Source organism: Megascapheus bottae, chromosome 28 (genome assembly GCF_031878675.1).
Source record: "Megascapheus bottae isolate mThoBot1 chromosome 28, mThoBot2.hap1, whole genome shotgun sequence".
NCBI classification, from domain to species: domain Eukaryota; kingdom Metazoa; phylum Chordata; class Mammalia; order Rodentia; family Geomyidae; genus Megascapheus; species Megascapheus bottae.
Window position 1 is genome coordinate 3,221,076 of NC_143536.1, and position 12,529 is coordinate 3,233,604.

The 12,529-nt window shown below is 42.4% G+C and overlaps 1 protein-coding gene across 1 annotated transcript in view; it reads left to right on the forward strand.

Moving 5' to 3' along the window:
• The first annotated feature begins 5,345 nt into the window (after nucleotides 1-5,345).
• The window catches only part of Clip1 (CAP-Gly domain containing linker protein 1), a 73,498-nt gene continuing 66,314 nt past the window's right edge, over nucleotides 5,346-12,529 (forward strand). Inside the window, exon 1 of the mRNA XM_090319969.1 lies at nucleotides 5,346-5,423. The gene's annotated coding sequence lies outside the window, so the exon portion shown is untranslated. The remainder of the gene's footprint in view (nucleotides 5,424-12,529) is intronic.

The following is a 12,529-nucleotide window of genomic DNA, read 5'->3' on the forward strand; positions in this document are numbered from 1 at the left end:
AACTGCTGTAGGTACAACTTGTACTCTGTACTGTGTAGTACTCATTACATTTTTAAAACTTGTAATTTTCAAGCATAACATAATTTTTCAAAGCGTTACTACTGTTGACTTTAATGAAAGGATATTATAAAACTTATTTACTGTCAGTATCTTATAGTTTAATATTCTCTGGCTAACACTGTTGACAGGTTAATTTTATAAATTGCTCTGTAAGGGCTCTGTTAGAAACTGGAAGATTTCCTTGTAATATCTTTTGATTAAAGAGCCAATTAAATTTGTGCCTCTCACTGGCTCCTGTCAGTCCTTTAGTATTTAAGCAGGCTTTTCATAATGATCCTTTTTTTTTTTTTTTTTGGTCAGTGCTGGGGCTTGAGCTCAGGGCCTGAGCACTGTCCTTGGGCTTTCTTAAGGCTAGAGCTCTCCCACTTGGGGCCCAGCACCATTTCTGGCTTTTTCTGTGTATATAGTATCAAGGAATTAAGCCCTGGTCTTCGTGCATGCTAGGCAAGCACTCTATCACTCAGTCAGACTCCCAGCCTCTCACATTGATCACATTATTTAATTATATTTTATACTTTGGTAATGATTAGCAGTTGACTTTTTAAATCTTAATAATTTGGCCTTTTAAAAAAGTTATAGATGCTGGTCTCCAGTGGCTCACATCTGTAATCCTAGCTACTTGGAAGCCCGAGATCTAAGGATCATGGTTCAAAGCCAATCTGGATAAGAAAGTCTGTTAGACTCATCTCCATTTAACTACCAGAAAACCGTTAAGTGGAGCTGTAGCTCAAAAGTATTAGGGTCTACCCGTGAGCACAAAAGTTCAGAGACAGTGCCCATCTCTGATTTCAAGCCCCATGACTGACAAAAAAAAAGTTATAGATTGGTATGAAATGTACATACACAATTATGTAGAAATGGACCAGTAACCTAGGTTTGGTGACGGGTAAGGCAACAGAAGGTGAACAAAGATTTAGAACTGTGGCTTCAGAAATCATGCTACCAGTTTTTCTTTTGTTACTGCCCTGATAGTAGATAAAAGAACAGGGTGCATAACACAACAATCATAAATTAACAAGGATTACATGCAGATATTGAGAACCATGTTTTTGTGTGTACTGCTGGGGATTGAACTCAAGGCTTCATTCTTGCTAGTTTGGTGTTCTACCACTTGAGCTATGTCGCTAGCCATGTTTTCCTTTATATTTCAGATAGACTTTTTTTTTTAACATTATCCTCTGGATCTCTGCTTCCAAAGTAGCTGGAATTACAGATAGGACCCACTGAGAACGATTTTTTTTTTTTTTTTTTTGTGGGTCATAGAGCTTGAACTCAGCCTGGGCACTGTCCCTGAGCTCTTCAGCTCAAGGCTACCACCCTACTGGAGCCAAGCCCCACTTCCCATTTTTGGAGATTATTGGAGTGTCTCAGGTCCTTTTGTACCCGGGCTGGCTTTGAAACTTGATCCTCAGATCTCAGCCTCCTGAGTAGCTAGGATTACAGCTGTGAGCCACCATGAATCACTGAGAAGCATATTTTTAAAATTTTAATTATTTTTAATTATTTTTTTATTGTAATTCTTAGAAGGGTTGCATTGCATTGCCAGATAGAAGGTGCATTACTTCACAAACATTGATACCCTTTCTCATGTTTTGGTCCCCATTTCTTCCCCATGAGAAGCATATTTTTGAAGATAGCTGTGAAAACTCTTATTCTGACACCTTACTCATTAGGGTTGGTATAAGTAAATCTGGTAAAGATAAGGTATCTGAATGAAAATAACACAACACGCATGATAATTTTGTGCCTTTTTTTTTTTTTTTTTTTTTTGCCAGTCCTGGGGGTTGAACTCAAGGCTTGGGCACTGTTTCTCAGCTTTTTTTTTTTTTTACTCTGGGCTAGCTCTCTACCACTTTGAGCCACAACACTGTTTCTGACTTTTTCTGTGTATGTGGTACTGAGGAATGGAACTCAGGACTTCATGCATGTGAAGCAAGCACTTTACTACTAAGCCACATTCCCAGCCCCCTTTAGTTTATTTTTTAGATAGGGTCTCATACTTTGCCTAGGTTGGCCAGGGACAGAAATCCTCCTATGTCCACGTTTTTTTGAACAAGGTTTCTATACAGAGTTGATGAATCCAGCATCTAACTTGATTTACAGCCTTACTCTAGTTCTTCCTTTATCCTTTCTTTTTTTCTGTGTGTGTGTGTGTGTGTGTCTGGGCATACATGCATGTGTGTGTATGCTGATGCTGGGGCTTGAATTTAGTTCTTCCTCAAGTTCTCATAATGAGTGATGAGCTTCTCAAGGCCTCTTCTGTGCCTCTGGCTTCCTTGATCTCAGTCTCCTCCTGAGTATATAGGAGATGAGCCACCAGTGCCCAGCTTTTTGTTGTTGTTGTTGGTGGTTGTGGGACTTGAACTCTGGGCCTGGGCATTGTCCCTGAGCTCTTCAGCTCAAGGCTACTGCCCTACCCCTTGAGCTACAATACCACTTCCAATTTTCTGGTGGTTAATTGGAGCTAAGAGTGTCATGGATTTTAATGCCTGGGTAGCTAAGATTCCAGGCATGAGCCACCGTTCCCAGCTAACCAGCTTTTTTTTTTTTTAGATAGGGTCTTGCTTGTTTCCTTCCTAGGTCACAATCTACCCTTTTTTTCCACACACCCCCCAGTTCTGGGACTCGAACTCAGAGCCTGAGCACTGTCCTTGGGCTTTTTCCTCAAGGTTAGTCCCCTGCCACTTGAGCCTCAGCACCACTGCTGGCTTTTTTTCTGTGTATGTGGTATCAAGGAATCAAACCCGGGTCTTCATGCAAGGTAGGCAAGCACTCTACCACTAGGCCAAACTCCAAGCCCCCAGTTCATTTCGGAATAGAAAATATGTAAATACTTTTTTTTTTTTTGTCAGTTGTGGGGCTTGGACTTCCAGTTTTCTAGTGAAGAGAAGTCTCGAGGTCTATAGTGCCTGGGCTGGATTTGAACCTTGATCCTTAGATCTCAGTCTCCTGAGTATCTAGGATTACAGGCATGAGCCACTGTGCCCAGCTTGCAACTTTCTCTTTTTCCAGACATTTCTGTATATTTAGAAATGTGACTGTAAATGAAATTAAAAGAAGAAAAACAAATGGAATAATTTGTGTTTCTTTTGTGGGGTACCAGTGAGTTTGGAAAGCTACCCAGTGTTGTGTAAGTGGCTGAGGCCAAACAGCTCAGGTTACTCATGTGTTGGGGGTTGGGGACAGCAAGTGACACAGCACACAGCAGACACTTACATAACCATGACTTAAGGGAATAGAAATAAACTGTGAGGGCCTGGAGTTTGTCCTAGTGGTAGAGTGCTTCCCTAGCATGCATGAAGACCTGCCTGGGTTTGATTCCTTGGTACCACATACATAGAAAAATAACAGAAGTGGTGCTGAGGCTCAAATGGTAGAGCGTTAGCCTTGTGAAAACCGAAGGACAGTGCTCAGGCCCTGAGCTCAAGCCCAGGACTGGTGGTTAAAAAAAAACAAACGAACAACAAAAAAAAAAAACCAGAAGAAGAAGAAATAAGCAATAAGCTGTGAATGAACTTGTCAAATCCAGGGAAATGGTATTAGAACATAAGGCTTTTAATTTTTCTTTTTCTTTTTTTGGCTAGTCCTGGGCCTTGAACTCAGGGTCTGAGCACTGTCCTTGGGCTTTCTCGAGGCTAGAGCTCTACCACTTGAGCCACAGTACCATTTTTGGCTTTGTCTATATATATATATGGTACCGAGGAATTGAACCCTGGTCTTTGTGCATGCTAGGCAAGCACTTCTACCACTAAGCCAAATTCCTGGCCCCAAGACTTTTAATTTTTCTTTCACGTCTGATTGAATATCTCAAACTAGACTTCTGTGATTTTCTTCTGTTATTAAGCTCATGACCCCAGCACATTTTAGAATACAAGGATGCTCAGAAGTCTCAAGCTGTACCTGGTCTCTAGGTTAGTCCCTGAACTTGCTGGCTCCTTAGGATTGTCCAGCAAGCCTGGCTTCTATACCAGTCCATTTGTGGAAGCTTGGGTTTGAACTCCCTCTCCTGATAGGTTAAATTTATTGTAAATTCTTGAAATTTTCTTTTTGCCGTTGAGAAATTTCCAAGTTTAGTAAATAAAGGAGTGTTTTCATTTTGCTAATGAGGGATGGGTGGACAGAGCTGAGGTGTAGAAATGTGATTTGTCCAGCCAGGTAAGTTCAGCTGCACTTAGTGCAGGGAGGCTACTCTTGTTGGAAGCATCTTATCTGATTTGGGTTCCTTCTTCAGAGTAGTTTTACTTTGGCAAAGGTAGAGCATCAATCGCTTTCCTTTCACTTCTGAATCCTTATACTTCTAACATTTTCAGAATAAATCCTTCCTTCCTTCCTTTCCTCTGTGTGTGTGTGTGTGTGTGTGTGTGTGTGTGTGTGTGTGTGTGTGTGTGTGTGTGAATGTGAATGTGTCATAGAGCTTGAACTCTGGACTGGGTGCTGTTTCTGAGCTCTTCAGCTCAAGGCTACCACCCTACCCCTTGAGCCACAGCCCCACTTCTCACTTTCTAGTGATTAATTGGAGATAAAAGCCTCGTGTTCTTTAGTGCCAGGCTGGCTTTGAATCTTGATCTTCTGATCTCAGCCTCCTGAGTAGCTAGGATTACAGGCGTGAGCCACTGTGCTGGCAAAAATGAACATATTCATATCTTCACTTTTCTCAGTAAGTAGGGTGGTAAATATTGGGGTTATTGAAGTTAACAAGATGTTAAGGTGGCAAGGAAAGCTTTTAATTTACTTCCTACTTAGTTCTCAGAATTATTCAGTGTAAACTAATTTTCTAAGAGAAAGGCCAGAAAGTGAAGTCAAACAAAAATAATAACTTAGAAACTCCAAGTCATGTGTGTATGTTACTGATTGTACTGCTTCTTAGGCTTGTGGGCTTTTCTTTCTTCATTTATTTATTTGCCAGTCCTGGGGCTTGAACTCAGGGCCTTACCACTGACCTTGGGTTTTCTCAAGGCTAAAGCTCTACCACTTGAGCCACAGCATCATTTGTGGCTTTTCTGTGTATGTGATACTAAGGAATCGAACCCTGGTCTTCATGCATGCTTGGCAAGCACTCTACCACTAAGCCAAACTCCCCTCTCCGAGTGTGGGCTTTTTCTCTCCTCACCTCTTGCTTCTGCCCAGGAGGACAGTGATGCTGGTCACCTCAGACAGAAAGATAAATGTTCATTTCATTAGTCATTAGCTGTAGGTTCTGGGATACAGAACCTTTAACATGGTGAGGCTGCATCCCAGAGGAGCCTCAGAATTTCTGTTTGTGAGGTCACTGACACGACCTCACAGCCAGATGGGTAAACATGTCGCCTAGCTTCTGGTAGCATGTGAGCTGAAGCCTGGCCTGCCTCCCCAGACACCATGAGGTACCAGCTTTCTTCTTACTGCTAGATTTGCATTGACTCTTCAGCTTCTGTAGATAAAAACTGGACAAGAGTGTCAATCCCCTGTATTTTGCTGAAAGATTATATAATAAACAAATTGGGCTAGGCAGGAACTCTACCACTTTAGCCAACCCTCTAGTGCCTCTTTGTGTTGGTTATCTTTTAGGTAATGTCTCAGTGTAGCCCCTGGCTAGCCTGGGCTGCTATCTTCCTACTTTTGCATCCTTGTGTTCAGACTTTTTTTTTTGCCTATGCTGGTTGTAAACTGCTATCTGTCTCTGTCTTCCAAGTGCCTAGCATTACAAGCTTGATTGGGTCACCTTACCTAGCTAGATTGGGCTTTTTTTTTTTTTTTTTTTCCCTGGTCCTGAGGCTTGAACTCAGGACTTGAGCACTGTCCTTGATCTCTCTTTTCTTTTCTTTTTCTCAAGGCTAGCACTCTACTACTGGAACCACAACTTTACTTCCAGATTAGAATCTCATGGACTTTGCTCCTCGGAGTGGCTTTGAACCAATTCTTCAAATCTTATCCTGCCAAGTAGCTATAGTTATAGGTGTTGAAACACCAATACCTGGATCCTTAAATTTTTTTTTTCCTGGTAGTCTGGGACTTGAACTCAGGGCCTAGGCACTGTCCTTGGGCTTTCCCAAGGCTAGCGCTTTACCCTTGAGCCACAGCACCACTTCCATCTTTTTCTGTGTATGTGGTACGGAGGAATTGAACCCAGGATTAGTGCATGCTAGGCAAGCACACTGCCACTAAGACACTCTCCCAGCCCCTTTTAAATTGTTTTAAAAGATATTTATTTATTGCCAGTCCTGGGGCTTGACAGTGTCTGGGCACTGTCCTTGAACTTCTCTTGTTCAAGGGTAGCATTCTACCACTTGAGCCACAGCATCACTTCTAGCTTTTTCTGTATATGTAGTAATGAGGGATTGAACCCAGGGCTTCATGCATGCTAGACAAGCACTCTACCACTAAGCCACATCCCCAGCCCAGGCAAACCAGGTTAATAACTCAGGTTGTAGTTTAGTTCAGATCTGGTCTAAATATCAAAGGCAAAGGGGGCAAGATACTTACTTTAGAGAAACCCCTCAGAAAACCCTTTCCTCTTAGGTGTTTCCTCTAGTGTTGATGTTTAGCAGCACAACTTCCTGTTTTGAGAGCACAAGTTAAAGATCAAGGAGGGAATGGCCAAGCTCAATACCTGAAGGCAGAGGCCTGCTCCCTGCAACTGGGTGGGGCCTGTCTATAAGCAGATCCTCTCCCTGACGCTCCTGTTTGAGAATACAAGGAATATAGTGCTATTTTTATCTGTTCAGAGACAGCTCTAAAGATAAACAGTTTACAAATAGTTCTTAGTTTCATGGTATTAAGTAGAGGTATAAAACATCTTGATTTTGTATATGTTGCATTATTATTATTATTATTTGGAAAGCTAGATTATAAAGCACTATGACTGCCTTTGATCTGTTCATTTTGTTACAATGATGTAGCTGCTGTTCTTTGGAACACTTAGAATTTGCTCTGTTGGTCTTGAATTTATTTTTGCTCTGTTTGGTACTTTTATAGCTTTGTATTTTTTAGTTATTTTGAGTCAGTTTTGTAAACAGTAGCGTTTTAGAGCCATGAGTGATATGTACTGAGAAATCGACCTGGGCATTACTAATTTGTGTTACCAATAAACATGCCAGTCACTTGGCTCACCGCTCTAACTGCAGCTTGGTAATGAGGCAGAAATCAGGAGTTTGGTTTGAGGCTAGACTAGGCAAAACATTATAAAAGCCCATCTCAACCAAGAAGAAGCTGGGCATGGTGATACATATTTGTGCGTCCAGCCATATGGAAGATTATAGGTAGGAGGATCAAGATGGCTCCCGACAAAATTGTAGAGACCCTACCAGAAAAATAACTAAAGCACAAAAAGAACTGGGGTGTGACTCAAGTGGCAGAGCAAATACTTAGCAATATGAGCCTCTGAGTTCAAAACCCCAGTATTGACAATAAGTAAATAAAAAGAGTGAATGGGAATATGATCCCTTCTCAGATTCCAGTGAACTGAGTATCCACACCTAGTTGGTTTTTAATTTTATTTCGTTTTGAAAGAATGTTACTATTAGTTGCCTTGTTTGCAAGAACAAATGTAGAATACTGACTTATAGTTTCTTCCAAGAAGATTTATAGAAGATTTATATGTGGTCGTCCACACATATACAGCCAAGTGTGCTGGGCGCGTTGAAAAAATGCACAGATTTATTTATTGGCAATGGAAGAATGAATAGATTTGCCCTGGTGAGGACCTCTGGTAGGTTTTGTGAAGAGGGTGAATGTCTGTGCATGTCCTCGAGTAAGGTGTGGACAGGTGAAGCTAGCTAGAATTAGAAATGATATCCAGGAATCTGCAAGTGTGGCCTAGTGGTAGAGTGCTTGTCTAGCATGCATGAAGCCCTGAGCTCTATTCTGCTGTACTATATACACAGAAAAAGCTAGAAGTGGTACTGGGCTCAAGTGGTAGAGTGCTAGCCTTGAGAAAGCTCGAGGACAGTGCTCAGGCCCTGAGTTGAACTGGCAGAAAGAAAGGGAGGGAGGGGAAAAAGAAGGGTGTTGGGAACTCCTGAAATAAGCATGCATTGGGGAAGGCTCCAGACAAGTCAGTCATGTGGATGAACCTCAGATCACTTCGTGTTAGTCTCCCTCCCTCCCTTTCTTGCTTTCTTTCTGCCAGTTCTGGGGCTTCAACTCAGGGCCTGGGCACTATCCTTGAGCTTTCTCAAGGCTAGCACTCTACCACTTGAGCCACAGCACCACTTCCAACTTTTTCTTTTTTTTTTTGTGCGTCGTGGGGCTTGAACTCAGAATGGGCACTGCCCCTGAGCTCTTCAGCTCAAGGCTACTGCCCTACCCTTTGAGCCTCAGCCCCACTTCCTGTTTTCTAGAGGTTAACTGGAGAAGAGTCTTGGGTTCTTTTTTGCCTGGGCTGGCTTTGAACCCTGATCCTCAGATCTCAGCCTCCTGAGTAGCTAGGATTACACATATGAGCCACCATGCCCGGCCACTTCCAGCTTTTTCTGTGTATAAATCTTGGAAGAAACTGTAAGCCAGTATTCTGTATTTGTTCTTTCAAACAAGGCAACCACTAGTTACATGAGCTACAGGATTTGTTCAATAGATTTGAGTTTCAGTTTGTCTTAAGATCCTGTTGATTCTGATGCTGTACATTGTGAGTACCAGGCATTTGATGAGGGTCTATAGAAACTCCTGAGTGTGTTTGTAACTCTCCAGGGTTTCTGCACACTGGCCTTCTTATGACTCTGGGTCATACACCTGGTTTTCTCATAGGTTGTAACCTTACCTCAGGCTTTCTATACTCAGCCTCTAGTGCAGTGCTAGAACGTCATAATGAAAGCAATAGGTACTGAACTTGTATTGTTGGCATCCAAGTCTTTAAAAACCTCAACTGGGGACACATGATTCTTGATTTCCTTTTTAAGCCTTTGTGACACTGACTTGTGAAACAAAAATGAATGGAAGACCAGTGGGAAAAACATTCAAATCTAATGATATTTGTGTATTAGAAATTAAAACTGCTATTTAAAAATGTTAATGCATTGGAAATAATAAAATCGTCTCACATAATTCTTGTCTTTTCTTTTTTTGTACTGGGGATGGAACTCAGCACTTGGTACTTGCTGGGCAAGTACCTTGCCACTGATCTACATCCAACCCTTATGTAATTTCTCTCTCTCTGTTTCTCTCTCTCTGTTTCTCTCTCTCTCTCTCTCTCTCTCTCTCTCTCTCTCTCTCTCTCTCTCTCTCTCTGTCTCTGTCTCTGTCTCTCTCCCTGTGTCTGTCTGTCTGTCTCTGTCTCTCTCTCTTCCTCTCTTCCTCTCTCCCTCTCCCTCTTCCTCTCCCTCTCTCTCTTTTTCTTCCAGTCCTGGGACTTGAACTCAGGGCCTGGCACTATCCCTGAGCTTCTTTTGCTAAGAGCTAGCAGCACCTTACCATTTGAGTCACAATACGACTTCTGGCTTTTTCTGTGTGTCATCCTGAGGAATTGAACCCAGGGCTTTGTGCATCCTAGACAAGCAGTCTACCACTAAGCCACATTCCCTGCCCATACTTTTTTTTTTTTTCAAGTGGCTCATGGGGCTTGAACTCGGCCTGGGCACTATCCTAGAGCTCTTCAGCTCAAAGGTACCGCCCTACTTCTTGGCCTGGGCGCCGTCCCTGTGCTCTTCAGCTCAAGGCTACCACCCTACACTTGAGCCAAGCCTCACTTCCCATTTTCTAGAGGTTAATTGGAGATAAGAGTCTCAGGTCCTTTTGTGCCCAGGCTGGCTTTGAACCTTGATCCTCAGATCTCAGCCTCCTGAGTAGCTAGGATTACAAGTGTGAGCCACTGTCAGCTGATAGATGATTTTTCTAAGATAATCCTACTGACAAGTCAACATTTTTCTTTTTTTTTTTTTTTGGTGATACTGGGTTTGAACATAGAGCTTTATGTTTGATAGGAAATTACTCTAACACTTGAGTCACACTTTGTCCTTTTTTTTTTTTTTGCACTGATTATATTTGGATAGAGTCTTGATTTTTGCCAAGGAGTGTTCCTTGTCCATAATCCGTCTATTTTATGCTTCCCATCATGTCTGGGATAACAGGAGCATACTACCATGTCCTAGCTCTTCCCATTGAGATGGACTCTTAGGCTACGGTTGGCATCAAACCAGGATCCTTGCCTCTTAAGTAGCTAGGATTATATGCCACCAGTGTTGGTATTTCTTTTTGTTTTACAAATCTATTTAGTGCCTGACTTATGACTTCTTTTTTTGTTGGTCATGGGGCTTGAACTCTGGGCCTGGGCGCTGTCCCTGAGCTCTTCAGCTCAAGGCCCTACCCCTTGAGTCATAGCACCACTTCCCATTTTCTAGTGGTTAATTGGAGATGAGAGACTTTAGTTCTTGGGCTGGCTTTGAATCATGATCCTCACTCAGATCTCAGCCTCCTGAGTAGCTAGGATTACAGGAGAGAGCCACCATACCTGGCGACAATTTTATTTTTGTCTGCTTGTTTTGCTTGAAATGTATGGGAAAAAATTGGTTTCACAGATTTATAGGAAAGCATTAGAATATTTTAAGGTTTTCAGATAGTCATGGAGTTCTGTAATATTTAAAAAGACTCACTAGATTGTAAATTCTCCTTTCCTTCTTTCCCTCCCTTCTCCCCTCCCTTCCCCTTCCCCTCCTCTCTTTCTCTGTGTCTCTCTCTCTTTGTCTCTCTCTCTCTTTCTCTTTCTCTCTCATGCTGGTCCTGGGGCTTTTACTCTAGGCCTGTCCTGAGCATTGTCTCTGTGCTTTTGTGCTCAAGGCTAGCACTTTCCTACTTGAGTCACATCTCTACTTGTGGCTTTTGGATGGTAAATTGGAGATAGTTTTATAGACTTTCCTGCCCAGCCTGGTTTTGATCTGTGACTCATATCTCAGACTCCTAAATAGCTAGGATTACAGGCATGAGCTTCCAGTAACTCGCTGCGCTGCGTGTGTGTTGTTCTTTTTTTTTTTTTTTAAGTAATTTAAATATAGCTATGTTGTTTGTTTGTTTGTTTGACCAGTTCCAGGGCTTGAATTCAGGGCCTGGGTGCTGTGCCTAAGCTCTTCAGCTCAAGGGTACTGCCCTATCCCTTGAGTCAGAGAACCCCTTCTGGTTTTCTGGTGGTTAACTGAGATAAGAGCCTCATAGACTTTAGTGCCTGGGCTGGTTTTGAACCGCGATCCTCAGATCTCAGCCTCCTGAGTAGCTAGGATTGCGGACATGAGCCACTGTGCCCAGCTAGTCATTTGTATTTCTTCTTAGAACTTTTAATTCACTTGCTCATTTTTTAATTGGGTTATTTGTTCTCTTGTTTAATTTTTTTTTTTTTTTTTGGCCAGTCTCGGGCTTGAGCTCAGGGCCTGAGCACTGTCCTTGGACTTTCTCAAGGTTACAACTCAGCACCATTTCTGGCTTTTTTCTATGCATGTGGTACCGAGGAATCGAACCCAGGTCTTCGTGCATGCTAGGCAAGCAGTCTACCACTAGGCCAAACTCCCACCCCCCCCCTTGTTTAAATTTTTGAGCTCTTTGTATATTCTGGATATTAATCCTTTATCTGTTAAATAGCTGAAAAGATTTTGTAATTTGTTTCTTTTGTGTGCAGGAATTCTTTAGTTTGGTGTAGTCCCAATTGTCAATTCTTTTTTCTTTCTTTTTTTTTTTTGCCAGTCCCTAGCTTGAGCACAGGGCCTGAGCACTGTTCTTGGGCTTTCTCAAGGCTAGTGCTCTAACAAGTAAGCCTCAGCACCACTTCTGGCTTTTTCTATGTATGTGGTACCAAGGAATCAAACCCTGGTCTTTGTGATGCTAAGAAAGCAGCCTACCACTGGGCCAAACTCCCGGCCCCACTTATCAATTCTTTTTTGTTGTAGCTTTTGGTTGTAGGCCTTGAACTCTGGGCCTGGGCAGAGTCCCCAGCACAGCACCACTTCAGGTTTTCTAGTGGTTAATTGGAGATGAGTGTCTCACAGATTTTAATGTCCCAGCTGGCTTTGAACTATAATCCTCAGATCTCAGCCTCTTGAGTAGCTAGGATTACCCATTTGTCAATTCTTTTTTTTTTTTTAAACAATTTCTTCTTCAGTCCTGGGCCTTGAACTCAGGGCCTAAGCCCTGTCCTTGGACTTTCTCAAGGCTAGAGCTCTACCACTTGAGCCTCAGCACCATTTCTGGCTTTTTTTCTATGTATGTGGTACCAAGGAATTGAACCCGGGTCCTTGTGCATGCTAGGCAAGCACTCTACCACTAGGCTAAACTCCAGGCCCTGTCCTTCAGCTTTCTCAGGGCTAGAGTTCTACCACTTGAGCTAAAGCACCATTTCTGGCTTTTTTTTTTTTTTTTTTCCTCTGTATGTAGTACCAAGGAATCAAACCCACATCTTCGTGCATGCTAGTCACTGCACCACTAGGACAAACTCTCGGCCCATTTGTCAATTCTTAATCTCATCTGAATAACCTAGAGTCGTATTCAGAAAATATTTACCTGTGCCTGTAACTTC